Source organism: Bombus bifarius, unplaced genomic scaffold (assembly GCF_011952205.1).
Source record: "Bombus bifarius isolate JDL3187 unplaced genomic scaffold, Bbif_JDL3187 scf7180000008176, whole genome shotgun sequence".
Classification (NCBI taxonomy): domain Eukaryota; kingdom Metazoa; phylum Arthropoda; class Insecta; order Hymenoptera; family Apidae; genus Bombus; species Bombus bifarius.
In genome coordinates, this window is record NW_022884493.1 from 692,439 (window position 1) to 711,434 (window position 18,996).

The 18,996-nt window shown below is 41.4% G+C and overlaps 1 protein-coding gene across 2 annotated transcripts in view; it reads left to right on the forward strand.

The window, feature by feature from the left end:
- Positions 1-304: 304 nt before the first annotated feature.
- Positions 305-18,996, forward strand: part of LOC117209443 (choline transporter-like protein 1) — a 46,281-nt gene continuing 27,589 nt past the window's right edge. Inside the window, exons 1-2 of one of the 2 annotated variants that reach the window (XM_033451511.1) lie at positions 11,518-11,529; positions 12,214-12,218. The gene's annotated coding sequence lies outside the window, so the exon portion shown is untranslated. Of the gene's footprint in view, positions 767-11,517; positions 11,530-12,213; positions 12,219-18,996 lie in introns of those variants that run through there. The other variant, XM_033451510.1, reaches the window with a different exon arrangement.

An 18,996-nucleotide genomic window follows, 5' to 3' on the forward strand; every position in this document is an offset into this window, starting at 1 on the left:
TACTTGGAGCAACAACTTGGTAAATTTATTTATCGATATGTAGTACCTATATCGTTTCCAACGATTTATCCATCGTCTAAAATCGTTCGCCGCGTTGCAACCATCCTACGGAACGCACAAACGCGGCTACCCAATTTCTCCGATAGGAAAACACAAGGAAAATGCGCGTTCCGTTGCAATGTCTTACAGAGGAGATTGACCTAATAATTACGCGTTGGCGAACCCACTGAAGGTAGAAGATAGAAGATGCGCGAACATAGGCCAGAGCAACGAAGGAAAAGCAGCGTGGCGGCAAGCAGAGAAACGAAGAGCGAGCTCGTGTACAGTGTACGTGACAACGAATACAGCGAACTGTCGAGCAGAAAAGGAGGGATACCCGCACAGAGTATCGTTAACCGGTATACACGAGATTACGTTCTCCAGCGTGCAAAAGCGGCGAGGCACGAGTTAGTATCGCGAGCGAACTCGGTCGACACGCAAGTCGCGTCCTCGCGTTCTGCGAATCGTACGAATCGTTGGACGTCGATCGTCGCGAGCGGGAAAACCTACATGGAACGGTTCAAAGAGTCGCGACGTCCACACTGATACCGGCGTTTCTATTTCTGTGTTCCGTGTGGCTGGTCTATCGGAGCGACCAAGCGCAGGCTACGTAGCGTTTCGAACGAAAGGCGTAAAGAGCGTGTTGCGCGCAACGTGAGAGAGAAAGAAGGGGGATCCGTGGATCGGCCCCGTTAATCGACAGGAATCTAGGTGTAACGGAGGAAAGGTACGTGGTGTTCGGCGCAGTTTCCAGCGAACTCGTTACCGACCAGTTTCTCCATCGGCTGGAGAATCTTCTGCGAGTTGGCAAAGTTTCTCGGTTCGACGATGTTAATCGCGATGATACGAAGTAACGCGCGACTGAGAGACACCGCGACACAGGTCCAGTCGCACGTCCGTTGCGAGCTGTTTTCTCGATCGTCAGAACGAGAAGAAACGGTATCTCGTGCGGTGATCTCGTTCTACGGTTATCCGGATCGAGTTCGACGAAAGTCGTCGATTTTCTTTCATCGCAGACCCCGAGAGTACCAACTTCGTGCTGGCTGCCTCTCTTTCGGTAATTTCCTTCGACACGAGTTTCTCTGTGTACGAGTTTATTGACAGATCACGCGCTGCTTCTGGTTCTTTTTTCTTCTTCTCGTTTTTTTCTAACTTTTTCTCGGCGAGACCCAGGTGTTATCTTCGAATCGAACCGCGCGATCTTCGTAGACGATAAACCACTTTGCGAAGAATATCGACAGGCATGCTGGATTTCCACGCTCCTTTGTTTGTGCCGGATACAGCCTGCTATCTCGATCGACGTTGTTTATCGGTGAGAAAAGTTCACACGTGCTTTTGCACACGTGCGATTCTCCGCTGAATTCCATCGGTCGATCGCGAATACCTGCTACCGGATCTACTCTTTTGTGGAACCGTTTGCTCGAACCGTTTAATCGAGAATATCGTTCGATTACCCGGTAGAACGTGGTCTCGTCGGTGCACCGGCCATGTCCTTGAACGAAGGAAGCTACGAATTATCATCGCGACGGGATTTACGATTGCCAGAGCTCGGTTCAGCGGCACTCTACGAGAATAATCCTGCGGTATGGCAGCCTCGATCTGGTGTAAGAACGTTGACACGCCGTGTTGGTGACTCATGACGCTTATTTTTACTGTGTCTGGCCTCTTTGTGGTTTCGCTCGTGAACACCGACTCGGGTCAACCGCATAGGGATTGCTAATCCCTCGCAACACCGTTCAAGGTTTGCTTTGACAGGAATTTTCAACGATAAAAAATACTTGTGCCACGTACGTACGCTGTAATTAGGTATTCGGTACTAAATCCAACGTGTCGCAGTTTCAACTTAGCTGCTACTAACCTAATTTGCAACTTGTATAATTGTCGCGCGATGTTTCCTCGTAGAGATTCCCCCCAAGTAACGCGCGATGAAACAAGATTCTAAGAAAAACGAACGATTTATCGATCGACGTCACCGGAAAACCTTCGCGGATAATCGTTGTCTACTTCTTTAGCTTCGTTCGCTCCTTGCGTCGATTCGACACGTACGATAAATGTGGCAAAGCGGAGCGAGCTACGCGTCGCTGTACTTCCGTATGGTACGAACGATTTTATTTCTGGAAATAGAGAAATTTCATTTTCCTATCTGTCGTAAAAGAATTTCGAAACTTATCTCGTTTCGTTGTGTCAATAGTTTGCCACTGTAAAATATTCGTATCGACTTCTTGTATATTTTCGAACGAATAAAAATGTACTGTTATTAACAGCGCGTAACATCGTTCTGCCTACGATTTTCTCCATTTATTCGAAGCGATAACGATCGACGATCGAAAGCGAAAGAGAACTCTTCCGTGTCTTGCTCTTGTCTCGCAGAGATTCGTAATTTATCGAGTCTCGGATTTCCATAAAATTCATCGACAGATTTCCATCGGCAAATATCTAATTTACCGGTTCGATCAGCAAATAATCCACTTACGACCACGATATACGTACGTCGGCCGATCGAAATTCGCGTTTCGCTTGCTGAATCGCGAACCGCGCGGCACCCGCACTGTCTCCGACGAACTCGCGTCCAGTTTTATCGATATTACCTACGAAATAGGAAGAAAGCAGACTGTGTGCTGTTTCTGGTGCGTCGACAACTTTTGCCGGCCAATTGAGCTGACATGAAAGCCAAGAGGAGAAATTGCAGCCGCGGGTCAACGAATCGTCCACTTGCACGAACACAAAGGAACGATCCGAGCCACACACGGTCCACTGCCTTTTCTCTTTTTCGTCCAGCTGTCCGTCCGCCGTTCTTCGTTTTTCGTTCTTTCTGGTCGCTCCTCGACGTTTTCCTCGTTGTGTTCTTCCTCGTAACTCGTAACACGTTATTCCCTGCTTTTCGCGAAGTCAATTGTTTCCGTTGCCTCCTTCTCCTTCTCTTTCTCGCGATAGAGACCAAACGACTTCAGGGTAGTTCCGTTTACGATCGATTGCGTGCAATCAAATGGCCTCGTAAACAGTATTACCTGACGCGACGGATGCTTCAATTTGACGGGACGACGTTTAACGACGGAAAAAGTATTGTTTTACCGATCCTGTTACTCCCTTTCTTTCGCTTCGTTTTCTTTTGCATTCACGAGAGAACGTGTACACGCGATCGTGATGGATAAAGTTATTTTTTATAGATTACATCGACGGCGGAACCGTTTTAGCTTCTGCAGGGTAGAGTGCTTGGTAAACGATGGGCTGAATTATTAAACGATACAGCGTTAACGACGCGACGATGGAGAACCATGTAAGATGAAAAGTTTGCCGAGTTAACGTAGTATGGATCGTTGTATTCCGTTTCAACGCGAAGATCGCGATACAGAGATACAGAGAAAGTACGTCTTTTTTGATCTTTTAAATTGTGTATTTGTTGCGCGTGTTTCTTGTATTTCGAGGAGATACGAAGCAATTATTGGTATTAATCTGTGCGATTTTTCCTTTTGATCTCGTATTGAAAAAATGTTTCAAACATGAAAGGTACTTGTGTTCGTTGAAACGAGAACGATATCGAAACGTGAAAAGTTTCGACAGGGACTGTAAAGTTAAACGTATCATTATGTATTATTTGGTTGATCGGAAAGTTTTTGTTCGGTCATTTCTGTTCTCCGCGAAGAAAGAAATCGATCGTTTTGGTAATACAATTAATCCCTGGTATAAAATTCACCGTTACCCGGCGATTCATTTATTCTCCGTGGAATTTTTCGTTTTTATTATTAAAATATTCGTCGTGCAGCAGCAGCTTCGACATTTTTCCCGTCGAAACGATTTTATAAAGATCTAAACGAGTTACCGATCTTCTAAGAAAGCCTGTGAAAATTGCCACCGTTGCAAATTTTATTACCGGCAACTCTTACAAAATCCAACGGCTGAGGCACACTTTGCTATACGACGATTTATCGATATAATTTATAACAACAGATAATTCCTCCGACACTGCTACGCGATCTTTTTACAGCTTTCGTTCCGATATTTAAAATATACATGTAAATGTAACGTTTCAGATGTACGTACTTTATCGTCGAACATTTTATCGATCAAATTTTCAACAAGAGACACATTATATATCTTTTTCTAGAAATATTACGTCATTTACCTCGACGTGTATTTTCAATATATTGGTTAAAATACGCGTATATTTGAATTAGGTATTTACAATTTATGGAAATTATGCAAAAATATGCAAAATTTTCGAATTACACGTATTACGTAATATTTTCTGTTTACTAATAGATCCTTTCGATTGTATTCTGACAATTCGGCTCGGCTGGGGAAAATTAACTCGCGGAATTACAAACTGTACATTCTGTTTCACATATTCGATCGTTTTGATTTAGGAAAAATCTATATTTGGGTGGTATTTTAATAAAATGACGTTATGCTAGAAAATATTCCAATTTCCTGTTTTTATTCATTCTTGTTCTTCGTTTTATTTTCTTCCGATTACTGGAAATATAAGTACAATGTATGATATTTCTGTTGGAAATATCAGAGTATCAGATATCCCAATATGTTTGAATTTCCATCCGTGCAATAATTAAACGTTATAGGACCGAGAATGAAAGATTGGAACGATATATCGAAAGAAACCTACAACACCAAATATGGATTTCGTTTTGTATTTCCAACGCTCGTAGTTTTTAATCTTATAATTTATCGACGTACGTAAACGTCAGCTATCTCATTAGGTGTAATTCCGTGGTTCCACGTCAAATGCAAATATAGTATCTTCAATTCTGATCTGCAAGTATGCCATCGATTGTTTTATTAAAATATTAACGTGGATAGCGTGGAAAATAAATTTTGTTAAAAATTCAAGAAACAGTCCAGCTTGAAAGTAGGAAGATAAAAAGAAGCTCCATTTAACCTAATAAATATTCTACTATACTATACTATACTGGTATTCCTTCAGTTCACTATCTTGGCAAAAAAAAGTGCCACTTAACAACATAAACGATTTGATAATTATACGATTACGCGGTTTAAAGCGATGAATTTTATCTGTTCAACGTAAGATTGGACCAATTCGTTTTACATAATGCCAAGGTCAACGCCAGCCTTGCATTTATTATTCTACAATCAACGTTCCATAATATCCACCGGAATACTAAATTTAAAGCAAGAAATTTTACCTATCGTCTATGTTATTGTTTATATCGAAGCGGAATATCGATACCTTTGTATTTTCTTCTTATAATTAACCCCTTAATCTACAACTACGGTCATAGCCCGTAGTACGATGATCGGGCCAAACGTAAATATTACGGGCACATAATATAAATATAATATACAGGGTGATTGGTAACTGAACAAGCGGAAAGGGGGTGATTCTACGCGAAAAAAGAAGTCGAAAATATAGAATAAAAATTTAAAAATTTAAAAATTTAAAAATTTAAAAATTAAAAATTTAAAAATTTAAAATTTAAAAATTTAAAAATTTAAAAATTTAAAATTTTAAAATTTAAAAATTTTAAAAATTTTGAAAATTATAAAAATAACATCAATCGAGACAACGATCTACAGTGCGATCCGTTATAACGAGACGCGATAAAGTGCACGCGTACCGAGCGAAAATTCAAAGTCGATTTTCTCGAAAACAAAGCCTCGAACGAAACATTTTTATTCTTTACTTTCGACTTCTTTTTTCGCGTAGAATCACCCCCTTTCCGCTTGTACCACCAGTTACCAACCACCCTGTATATGTCGGGTTGGCGTTAGACTTAGGGGCGTGTAACGTATCCTCATTAATCATTGTTGTTCAATGGAGATTATATTTACAATTATACGTAGAAATGTCGATTTAACAGAGTTTGTCAATTAAACGTGGCGATTAGACACTCTCGATGTTAAAGACGATGTTTTTAGGTTCGATAACGAATCCACGGTGAACGCGGAAACTCTTTGTACAATTGAACCTATTTTGAAACACAAAGTGACGTTAGCTGTGACGCACGGGTTTTCCTACCGACCGACAAGACGATGTGCGTAAACTCTCCAAGGTTATCGCAAGAATAAAAGACCGATACGATCACTTTTGTCAATTGCATATTGACCGGGGATATCAGCAAAATTCCAGGCGCCGTTACCAGGCAGACCCGCGTAGAGCCGTCGTTGCTCCTGCCCGGGGCTCGTTTGTTAATCAGCGTGTGTCCCTCGATATTGGTACTTCTTCTGTTAGGTACAAACGTTCATCCCGTGACCGTGGCTACGTTCGGCGACCAGTTGCGTCACCTCGAGCCCAAGCCCACTGTCGTAATCTCGGGCAAACGTAGTCAGATCGTATCGCAACGACTACTTCTTAGTTCTATCATTTAAGTACAGCTATAACAAATAGTTTAGACCAAAGTATCGGGGATCTTCCCAAAATTGCAAAAGGAAGGCCCGATGTCCCTACATCTTCGACATATAACGTAATATATAATAGTTTGTTTAGGTTTTCGGCCCAAAATTCTCGAACGTAAATCGTAGGTTAAGAGGTTAAGACGTTACGATTAACATAGATAAATAATAATTATCTAACGTTTCAAACAATGTTATCCTACGTAAGGACAAATTCTCTTAATCCGGCAAGGCATCAACATAATCAATCTTTATTCCTACACGTGTACGTACACGCTATTGAAAACTTAAAGCAGCATCAAAGAATCAGAATATACATCGAGCACAAAAGATCAAGGGAACGCAATCACGATGCGTTTTCAACTCCGACAAGTAATCCTTGGCGCATGAATGATCCCCTTCCGTGGGTTCTGCTCGTGTAGGATTACAAGCGATCGCGTTACGCATTGCTACGTACACGTACAAAAGTAGTTGGTCGAGATTCGCGCAACGATCGCGGCCCAAGAAATCGAGCGGAATTGCAAAGGTTCTGCGGCTAAGAACGGACCGGTGTCACGTAGAATAAAAAGAAATTAAAAAAAAAAGAAACTTTATTTTTTTCTGGTTTACAATACACTTCCGAGCTGTAGGCGTGACTGTTCGAGACTACTTTGGATGATTTTAGGGGGAGTATTTAAATTCTTTTATTCGTGGGAGTGGGAAAAGGCTTCGATCATATATTTCGAAGAACGGATAGAGCGACCGGATGTTATCCCGATGGTCACTCATGCTAAGGCGCTTGGAATTTCGCTATTTTATCGCTTTGTTTAGTCGGATTTCGTCCGTGACACCAGCAACGGTTCTCGGAATAAATAACGGTGGAAAATTCAGCTTCCATTTACTTGGATTCGCGAACAAGCCGCCATCGCGCTATTCCAACGTAAAGCGGTTTTAATATTATCGCGAGATATCTTCGACGCGTTCCAGCAACGACCTAGATTTTTCTTTCGTCGCCTGGTGTTCACGCAGGCTACGCATTTTTCACAGCTTGTACGCGAGTGTCTCGACCGATTTTCTCGCCGCTCGGGATATTCGAGACACCGGTAGAATTTCGCGTTAAGTATCGTTGCTCTCGTAAACTAGAAATAGAAACGGCTTCCTGTTTCCGCCAATTCGGGTCAGGTTCTCGGTCGTTCTTTCATTTTATCCGTCCGAAAGATCGAATTTTCGGAAGCTATACGTAGTCTGTTCGTCGTTTATACCGTTCGTCGGATGCACGCGTGAATCCCGATAACTATGATAAATTCGCGGGATAAATTCGTCTGCTTCGTTTGTCATCGCAGCTATATCTTTTTTTATTCATATTTCATCCCGGTTTGTTTTTCAGAATCGTCAACATTTCACCGGTAATTTTACTTTATCACGAGAAGAGGATTTATCCCGACCAATTTCGCTTTTTCCGCGTATTTTCGATCGCACTTGAGCTACCGATGTAGATAACTTCTGTTTACCGTGTGCTTTCTTCTTATTGCGGCTGAAATCGCAATATCGGACGGGTACGTTAATCGCGTAAACTGTTTTTACAAACTGTCAATAATGGCTCGATACGTAAAATCGATATTTCCCATCTTGCTTTCCTCCTGCGATTCTGTGCTCTTGCGGAGCTTACAAATGCGGGATATTAATTTTCTTCGGTAACGAGGGCAATTTTTACAAAGAATCAATTGTATGGTTAATCGAATATCGTGGATACGTTTGTTTCGTAGAGGCAGACAATTTCTCACTACGGTTACGCGTGATCGCTAATCGCGCAAACGTTTTTGCCACAGACTCCATGTAAACAGCAGTTTTTTAGCGACTTTTTAATGCTTCCAAATGATCCGTAGTCTTTGGTTCGCGATTAATGGACATTCGATAATTTGCTACGAGGAATTTGCTACATCGCTAAATGTGCAATTTAAATATTCCGATGCTTGTGCACTGTGACGGATTCACGGAAAGTTTCGACCATCGGTCGACTAGTTTGGTAGTTCTATCGTCTAGACTGATAACTTAAGATTTATCAAATTTCATTAATGGCGCAACTTCGATCGTGCAAAATGCTTCTTCGACGATGAACTTCGTTGAATCGAACTTCTCTATAAGAAATGTACTTTAAAATTATTCGTTCGAACGTTCCACTCGATCCAAGCACGAGGACACTGCTGCGTAAATCGATAGCCAGAGAAAATTGGGATTAGTAAATGATTTTCTGGGAAGAGGCGAGGTCGTAGCGCGATACAAAGCTGCAATTGCTTTGCACCTACGCGTAAAACGTGGGCGGAGATTATTAAAGTTCCACGGGAGCATGACGCGAAGCTGTTTTACGAAAAAAGAAAGGCGAAACAAAGGCATCGAGAAACGTCGTCGTCATCCGGCAAATTGCAATTTCGATCCCCTTCGAAGTCTGCTTGAAATCTTAGAAAGAAGAACACGCGAGAGACGACCAATCGCGCTAATAATTAAAATGGACGCGACGCTCTTTCATCTTCCGTGATCGAATGCGTTTCAGACGAATGCACGTCGATCGCGTAAAATCGAGTCATTTTCAATCTCGCGTTTCCCGATAACGGAATCGTAACGAACCACTGGAAATAATTCACGTCGCTTCATTCGATTAGCGAATCGATCATCGGCCTTTCCACCGAGGCCTCTTCTCTTTTTAAGTTTCTATCCACAGATAGAGACGGCTCGAACGACGAGTGTTTTATCATTTTGTGATAAAGCTGATCCAAAGTGGTGATACGCAGCGTTTACTAGTAGATATAGTTGCACATACAGCGGTGGCCAAATAGATAAGAATATTTATGTAACATTGACAATTAAAAAATTTGTAACAATTCGTAACAATTACTTGTTCCAATGGAAAATAAAATTACATCGGTACCCCGTTTCGTACCGCGCGTCAACAACTACAAAATCAGCCTACAGTTTTCAATTCTGATTACACAAAACCTGATTGGAGACACTTACGCAAAATCAAACGTTTGATCGTACAAATGTTGTCGATAAGATTTCGTTTTATCGTATGCTCTGCTTGCAGTTCTCCGACGAATATAATCTACCTCTTTTGAGAAGAATAGAACGAGTCGCTTTTCCACGCGTAATGCGGCATCTTGAAGACCAAACTAACGAGACAGCGTTGTTTCGTAAAAATACAGTATCGTCAACCTGATCTGGGAAAATCGAAGAATTAAACAGTCGATCGCCACTGTAATTGGCAGATAACGCGAAGTCAGTTGCACAACGCGCGATCATCTCCGTTGCATCGCGACACAAAAACCTTCGGTGTTTCTACCTTGCGACGAACTCGTTGTCTGTGGATCATACGTGACAAGGATGTTATTATGAAACATTTGTTACGCGCCAACGTCCCCGTTTCGCGGCCTGGGGTTTTACGTTCCCCGCGGATGGTAAAAAAAAAAAAAAAAACCCGGCAAGTGACTTCAACTTCCAACAGTGTATTTTGCCAGTACGTTTTATTGAAAATCTGCGCGAGGAACGATAGCAATTTAGCGGGATCGCATAGCAGTTTTGAACGAAATTCAACCTTTAAATTGGAAAACTGTTTGGAAACGTATCAAAGGCAGCGTAAACTCCTTTTCATTTTATAGAACTTCATATTACGTTATTTATTGGAGTCTTTATGCGCCGTTTCTGGTCCCTACATTCTTTCGTCAATGGTTATCGAACGTATCGATTTTATGAAGATTTTACGTAAAAGTATTCGCAGCATTTAATTAACGATCGTCGAATAAAGTGTTAACAAGTTGTGTGATAAGTTCGCCCGATTCTTGCACATTTTAAGGCAAGTTATAGAGAAACGTTACTTACGTTAATCGCAGTGGATAAGTAACGTTGTCGATCGTTGATCAATAACTGAAAATTATTCCGGTTTTCTTTGAGTTTACGAGATTCGAGATTATCGCAACATCTACTATATCGTTACCATCGAAACGTTAATTGTTTCAATATTTGGAGAATTGTAATATGTGCGAACATAAATATGTACTGGAATTTTTCGATGAAGCTTTGCAGCGATGGATGGCGTCCGAACGAAAGCTATTTAAAAGACTTGTGAAAGACTCAACACTTGTAAAATACATCGTATTTTTTAACGAAACCCTCGAATTTTACTTCATTGCCGTTTGGTTGTTTAAGCGAAAATGTTTATTAGATCCTTTACGATGCAAATCGTAAATATCACGAATTTCATTTTACTGCCAATTTCTGCTGTCGCAAATAACGAGACAAACTGATCTACACCGTCGTTCAGGACTCTTAGCGCGCCTACCGTTTTTCATAAAGCTGCCATTACCTCGTGTAGATTACAAAGTTCCAAGTATATCGTATTCCTTCTTTAGTAAAACCGTCAATATATCAGTATCGAACGAAGTAATATTTCTTCGTATCTCTCAACGATTACGTAATTCTGCTTGATTTTCTATCGCGCATAACAATAAAAAAATAAGAATTTGTAATTTGTTTCACGATCCTTCGTAAATCTCGTCTCAGTTTCGGTGGAAACGAACAGCTGCGTACAAAAATAGGATACCGAATCAACGTAACGACCGAAACGGTCGTTTCAAAATCTTTCTCGGAAAAAGGACGTGGAAATAATTTGGTACGCCGAAGGTCGGTCCATTTTTCAAAGAAGACGATCGATGCCTGCATTCGTGACTCTTTCATGGTCGATTCGGACGTGGGAAGAGCGCAAACAGAATGCAGGAACGGTCGTGCCAGCTGTCGTGCGTTATCCCACAGTTGCATTCTATGGAGCCTAGAATCTCATCTAGGCCCTTTAGCCGGCCTATGTTGAAAGAGTAGGGGCGCGGGGAGGGTTCGTTTAACCTGGAGAGCAAGCAGGTGCGTTCGCTCAACTCGCAACTAGCGTGCAGTTTACCTGCGGGAGCGTCTGCCAGCGCATCGTCGCGCGGAACGTTCGTGTCTCGCTCTGCTTCCTCGTGGTCGTGCTGTTCCACGCGTACATTCCATCGGAATTATCGTTTTATAGCGACACAGTGTCGCGTCACCGGGGACCTCGATGCTTCGCCTCTGTCAGGTACGTTAGAATCGATTCTCGACAGTGTCGTGTCTAGGTTAACAGTTTTTTTAACCTGCATTCGCTGTCGCTATAAATGCTTTACAGTTTTGCTCTTGTCAGAAATTTCTTTGCTTCGAACGTTTGGCCGAACACGCGTTGTCCGTTATTTGCTCCGTGTTCGTAGCTAATTTCGTCGAAGAAAAGCGCGACAGTCGTAGTCGATAGCGTTACGCATTTACAATTAGACAATGAAGAGGATGCGAGTCAAGCCAGAGTTCACGTTGAACTTTGTTACGGATACGACCTCTCTTTATCGAATCGGTACTCCGATTCGTGGCATCAGTGTGACTCTGTGATATAACGTAATTGATTAATCGAGGAAATTGCTAAGGCTGGCTAAATTAATACGTATCGAGCGGTCAGCGTGCTTCGTTATCTATTTATAATCGTATCTGTATCGGACACGCGGCCGTTAGTCGACGATCGTACGACGTCTCGAGGTGCATGCAAATTTCGATAATTTGAAAAAATGACACGTAAATGCGCGTATACGTACGAGACGTTCGATACTTGTACGTTTTTGCATCGTCGGAGCCGATGTCACAACGGATGTACAAAGTGTTTATTATGCAGTGAACAACTACAAAGAAAACTTGTTAAACGATATTTTTAAAAAGAAATATACCGTACATTTGTTCAAGTTCGTGGAACTGTCGAAGAAACGAAAGAAATACGTATTCGACTAGGAAGAACGTGTAATGAAAAGAGTAATAAAAATAAAAGCATAATAGCTCGGTATTCGGTTTAAATATGAATTTCAAAATGTAAATGTGTTTGACAGTCTGCGAACGAATATTTGGGTAGTCACGCGTATACGTTTTGTACAAAAGTCGAGCAACAATTTCCTTGTCGAAATTCCAAGAGTAGGAGGCAGGTAGCATTTGCAGTATCGTTCTTCCATAGAAACAAAGAACGCACGGTGAAAGTGCTTTTTCGAGTTTTCCTTCGTATCTAATGTAGAAAATAAAGGACGATCGTCAGCTAATTGGGAGAAAATACCGAACAACGACGTCTAGATCGATAAAGTTTCTACGCTGTAGATATTTTACTAATATTTTCCCAACTACGTAAAATATTCACGATTCGACCGGATTATCGATCAAGCTATCTATAGCGATTTAATTCGAGTTTTATTTCGAATTTTACGATTATTTCTGATTCGAAGAAACTCACTTACGTCGGTCGATCGAGCGTCGATATCGCGAGTAGCATGTTTACACGATATAGAGTGGGCCAGAACGAGGAATAGATCGTAAGATGATCGTTTCGCGCACAAAGTACGCCGTACTTGGAATATTTTCGCAGAAATCGGCGCGAATGAACGCGTTGAGAGTGCAACCGTTGTTCTCGGCCGTTGAATACGAAGCGACGCTGCCGTGAAAGCGTGAGTGCTCGTTTTTAATACGCCAGTCCGATGAATATTTCAAATGGAACTTTAATCACACGGGCAGGTCCGCGTGACAAGATAACGTTAGTTGTCTCCTTTCTCACTTTGCCAGTTCGTGCGACGCGCCGTCATACTACCTATCTTTTGAAAACGACCGAGCATTGAAATTCCCCGCCAAACAACATTACTCTAAACCCGCGCGTCCTGTGCTTTGAACAGGCGATGCTGATTTTTATAAAGCTTGCCACGAAATATGCACATTGAAATATTTAAAAGGTGTTTCTCTTTCTTCTTTTGTGTCGTGTTGCACGATTAGTTTTCGAAAGATATTGTTTTGGGAAATTAAAATGACAACTACCGAATGGTCGTTGAATTGTGTAAGAGAAAGAAAATAGATGGAATGGAATTGGATTTCTGCGTTCCAATTCCACTGGATTGCCGTGGCTCTAATTTAATCGATGAATCTTTCATTAATAAAGTCTGCCGCGCGCGGCGCTATCTTTTTTTATTAATTCGATAAAATTCCCAGAGCACGTCGAAAAATCCTCCAGCTATAGATAAAAGTGGCGAGTTATTCTTCGATAATGTAATCTTTACGTTGTAAAATATCAGCCACTTTCGTCGATATCAGTTATACGGTTCTCTTTGCTATTGCAAAAAGAGCCTTTGTGCCATTCGCCATGCATTTTCCACTCGTTTCTCGTATTCCTTTTCGGTTGCGCTGATTGAATTTTCTTTTAATCCTTTTCGCATAGAAACATGATTCGTTAAAACGAGCAAAGATACGATTTCAACACTTTCGTCGAATCTACCGAATTTCCAATCGATTAATATCGCTTTCGAGAAAAAGCAGAGTTTAACGGTTAATGTAAAACGCTGCAACATTTGCGAGTCTCGATCCTTTATGCGATCAACGAGATTTCAAACGTCAATCGTAAAAATCTATGGTCTTTCCACTCGATCCTACCGCTATGGTTTTTGAAATTTTTATATCTCGATCTACCTCCTGTTTCAGCAAACAAAAAACACTTTTAACGTTTCAACAAACGCTTTAGTTTGTCATTCTGTTTGCCAGACATTCTGAGATTTCAGAAATTTGTTCGGAATAAAAAGGCACCGTCGACTCGAAAATGAACGATCGTCTACCTACTTCGTTGTAACGCGAGAAAAAGTAACGATAAATCTTTTACCGGAAAGAACGAAAATTACAATTACAATGTTTAAACGTACAATTTAACCGCCCTGTTCTCCCCAATTGTTTTGCCATTTCCACCTTTTGCGGAACACACGGCGTACCGTGAACGAGCTAAATCAACTCGCCAACTGGTCACACAAATGGTTATAGTATTCGATATTCTTCAACAATGATACCGCACCTATACGCGAAACTTGTTAGTACTACGATACTCGCGCAACTATGTACTCCTTCCATGAAAACGAAATAAAAGTAGAGTATATGTGTCGAAGCGGTTGGAAAACAATTTTATTACTGCAACCACTTGTAACGAGTACAGTCTTCGTCTTCCCACGCGAGAAAATCATTCTAGTTTTATTATAGTGCTTATGAAACTCCTTAATTCATCCGTACAAATTTTCCACGGTAGATGTTCAAATACTTTCGTAATTCGATATACAGATTCGATATGTGCGGTATGTGCAACAAAAAAGAAGTTATACGAAAAGACACCATAATCGTAGTGTCGTGGAAAAATCATTTGGGAAAAGCCCGATGAACTACAGTGCAGGGAAAAGTAAAAGTGCTGTCGGGCCGGAGAGCATGGAAAATTTTAATGGGCCATGTGACTCGGCAATGTGCGCGTGGACCTTTAGGACCATAGGGTACGTGAAAATGGCGTCCTTGACCATCTTGAGTCATCGATTGCTACAAAACTCGTATACCTGACAGGAGTACTAAAACTGGTTTAAAAGGATGTTTTGGTGGAGAAAGTTAGTCAGCTGGCGTGAGTCAGTAAGTTGGAGTAGGTCGTAAGTTGCTTGTCACTCAGAAGTTGACCAGTTATACCAATTTAGTTGTTTTAGTTGTATTACGTTAGTACTTTAAGGAACAGCTTCGAGTTAAAAAATCATAGTTTTCTGTTTCAGTCGTTCTAAACGAATCCGTCAAATAAACAAGTCGCTATATAATTTTACAAAGTGGATTTACGTTTAATAAGACCAAGGAATAAATATACCACGGAACGGATGATCGTTGCTAATATGGTAAACATCTTCGATACGAAAAAGCTATTAAAATTCATATTGTATCAATTTCAAGCTTTCTTCCACCCGCCACTGTGCGTCTCGCGAAAAACATTTATAGCAAAAATCCAACGTATCGTTTCGAGCGTGACAACGACCATACCCAAATCCACGTCATTCCATACTATCTGACAGCGAACCGTTAGGTTTTCACTCGATCTTTTCACATGGCCCAACATTACACTTTCCCCGTTACGTAGAGCAATCAGGATGCTCCCGTTGCCCCTCGACACCTACAAACGCAACATACAAAAAGTGCAAGCATTCGACCACGAGTCTAGTTTTTAGTCTTTAGTGTCGAGTCTTGCGTACAGTTTGGCCGTGATTCGAACTTCGCTACTTCGTCGTAATATTATACTCGATCATTTTCGCGAATAAAAGCCCACAAAATTGTAAAAACACGGTCAAGTTAAGTTACTGCTCAGCTACTGCTTTCTTTTTATCATTAATTTTACGCGACACGAGACACGTAGCTTCTAATCGTCGCAACAAATCGCTCGTTTCCATACTAATCGCCGCTAATAACCGAGCCGATGGCGATCGATGCGACGCAACATAAATATAAAAGGAGTACCGTGAAACAGCGAGAGTAGCGTAAAAAGAGACGAATTTATTATTAATTGCGCGTATATCGATCGAAGGCGATCGCGAAGGCCTTCGAAATAGGGTTTGCCAGGGCGCACAGGGGTAGTAAAAACTCGTCGAACCGATTGAAACGGCGACGTACGACGGTAAACGTAGACGTTGGACGTTTTTCACGGTATTAAACGTTGCGTAAATCCCGGCTTCTTGTTTAGTCACGCCCAGCCATTGTTACAACGAGATGGAGAGGGCGGAAGGGGGTGAGAGACCAGGATCGTTCGAGAAAATCGCTCGACATCGACATCCACTTCGCTCCACCTTTCAATTACGCGCGGCCTGTTTACTCGCCGGGGTTGGAGGGATGGTAAACAGAGTCATACGTTTCTTTTTAACGTTGCGTTGCTTCGGGCGATCCCTCTCTTCTTGCCTCTCTCTCTCCCCACCTCCCCCCCGTTAATTAGCAGTTTAATTAAATGAAGTTTGCGTTCTTTTGGTCCCTTGCGGGACGAGAGATCGCGGATTCCGATACAAATTTCGTGCCAACGAATCCCGCGGGGAAATGAAGATGGCAAACCTGTATACGCACGTATATACAGTATGTATACATATGTGTACAGTATGTATATATATATAGAGAGAGAGAGACAAATATTTTCGTATTCGTATACGATATAGGGGACAGTGTTTGCGAGGATGTTCGATATTAAAGATTTGGCGAGCACAGGGATTATTATCGAATAAAAATGAATGGAAATTAGTTTTGCCGAGTGGTACGAGTTAAGTGACTTTTGTGCGTCGTCCGTTGGACATTGGAATCTCGGAGAGTTGGAAATTTTTAGAATGCGTCTAAACACGATGCGTAGAACGTTTTCAAACGTTCTTCTACCGTGACGTTGGAGATACAGCGAGAGAATAATAATCTTTCGATCGAATTATACCGAACGTGCGAGTAACTTGTGCGTGACAGTGTATCAAAACGATTGTTCCAAGTATCGCTTCGACGCGATTCTTTCCTTTTCAACGTTCGAATGTCTGTCAGACCGAGTTTGGATTTTTGGATTTAATTAGACGTTACCGATAGCAAGTTACGCGGTAGCTGAAAATGGTTTAACCGGATTTACGATAAACGGATTAACGTCGAAAGTTGATAATAACAAAGGGAACGAAGCGCAGAAATTAGAAAGCCAAGGTGGTTGAGTTCGAGATGGCCATCTCGCGTAAATAACTTTCGTATCTCATTATGATTCGTTTGTTATATGTTTTTGTATTAAACGGAAGAAAGGCCGGTGTCATTAAGAATCCTGTTTTTCCTCCTTTTGATTTCTTAAGAACGACTTTAAATTCCTAAGCGTTTTTCTATAACAGTCTCTAATGAGATTTTAACGATCGTCTATTCGAGTTCTAATAAGTTTCTCGACATCCTACCGGCAACAAATAGGTTATGAGCAAGAGGGATATCGAGTAATACGTTTTTTACCAAGTTTGTTTGCCCCGTCTATTTTCTTCGACGCGCAATGAATCGTTTCAAAGGCTGTATAAGACCAGAGGAAATATTGACCATGCAGTCGGTTAAGACCGAGCTCGATGCACGCTTCGTTCGCAAACGGTTCATCGCCAGCTACCGTACCAAGTGCAAGAACATAATTTTCTGGTGTATTATTCATGATGTAGAAAGAGGCGATGCTGCGGAAAGCGAGGTCGATCCGAATGAATAAGCGAGAGGTACGAATAAAGATGATATACAGGGCGTTCGTTTCAGCGTTTGCCACGATTTTTAAGCACCTCCTGTTATTTATAATTCCCTGATACCACGTGAATTTGTAACCATCTATCTAGATCTTTATCTCGAACGGTAAAAAAGAAGAAAAGAAAACATTCGATCGCGTTTGTTCGACTTTGTTGGTTCTTCGAACGAAGATAAAAGGAAGATTGTATTGGAAGGAAGTTTCACCAACGATAGCGTTAACGTGATATTTCTCTGATAATTGCCTGTATCTTTGTAAATAGAAAGTAATGAGCGACGACGAAACGATAGGACGTACTCGCGGTGGAAAAATTCTGTAGCACCGTTTGAAAAACTATAGATAACGTCGATTCGGTATTTCGGGCTAACGTTATTCAGAATATTCTTTTCCAGATTATGGGAAGTGTATCGGGATAAACACCCAGTATATTAAGTTGAATCTATTACGATGCTAATCTTAAAGTTCTCTCGCTTGCCGCTCTACCTTGACCCTTTAACCCTTAACTGCACCACTTAACCCTTTCACAGCGATTTCGCTTTGTGCCCTTCGGCATTCTGATTTTCCTTTGTTCCGAGACTCCGAGACTCTTATTAAATGGAACTTCTCCGCTATTAATTCTAATTAGATTCGTTAAATCCCCGATTCCGAGCAGATACAATTATTTCTCCCCTCTATCTTTCTTACCTTCGAATTCTAATTGAACCGCGCTTCTCAAATTCTAAGAACTTTCGTTAAACTTTTCAAATGACACGCTTATACGTCTTTTAATCGGATAGGCGATCCGCTAGTTTTTCGACGTTCGATGAAATTTTTCAACGTTCTCGTCGTTCGTAACTCTCTGTGTCTTTCGGCGAAACGAGCAAATCCTTCGTCGAGCCTGTTTCGTTTTATCCTAAATCAACAGCTGAATTCGCGTGTTTAGATTCCAGCACGTTCGCGAAACAGGAGCTGTATTCGTATCATTCGTTTCTCTCTCGGCTAAAATTCCTGCCGCATTCCTCGAATTCATCCAGACACGCGTTCTCCGCTGAAACAGATTCCCGCATCCCAAGTAGCCACTCAATCTCTTTCATACTATCCCAAAATACTTGTCATTTGCATCTAACCTGACAAGACGTTTATTCGACGCTTCAATGTACACGTATTCCACTAGCCGTGATAACGCACATAATTTACATTACACCGTGATTAATATGCCATCGCGACTGCTCGAAATAATTAAGGAGTCACGTTCCTCCGTGATAGCATCGTTTAATTAGTTCTACCAATTATTCTGTGCGTTTGATCATCAAACGCGTACGCTTCGGCACACTGCTATTAAAGTCAATTAGCAATTAAGAATACGTCTGAGCCCTCGTTATTCGCAATTGTACCGTGTATCTGCTTCTACGTATCTTCTTGGTTTAGCCGCATGTACCAGAATTCCCACTTTTTTTCGTATTTCCCTCGAGCGTGTTTCTTCGTGTACTTTGAAAATTATCGCTGCCAGGTAATCT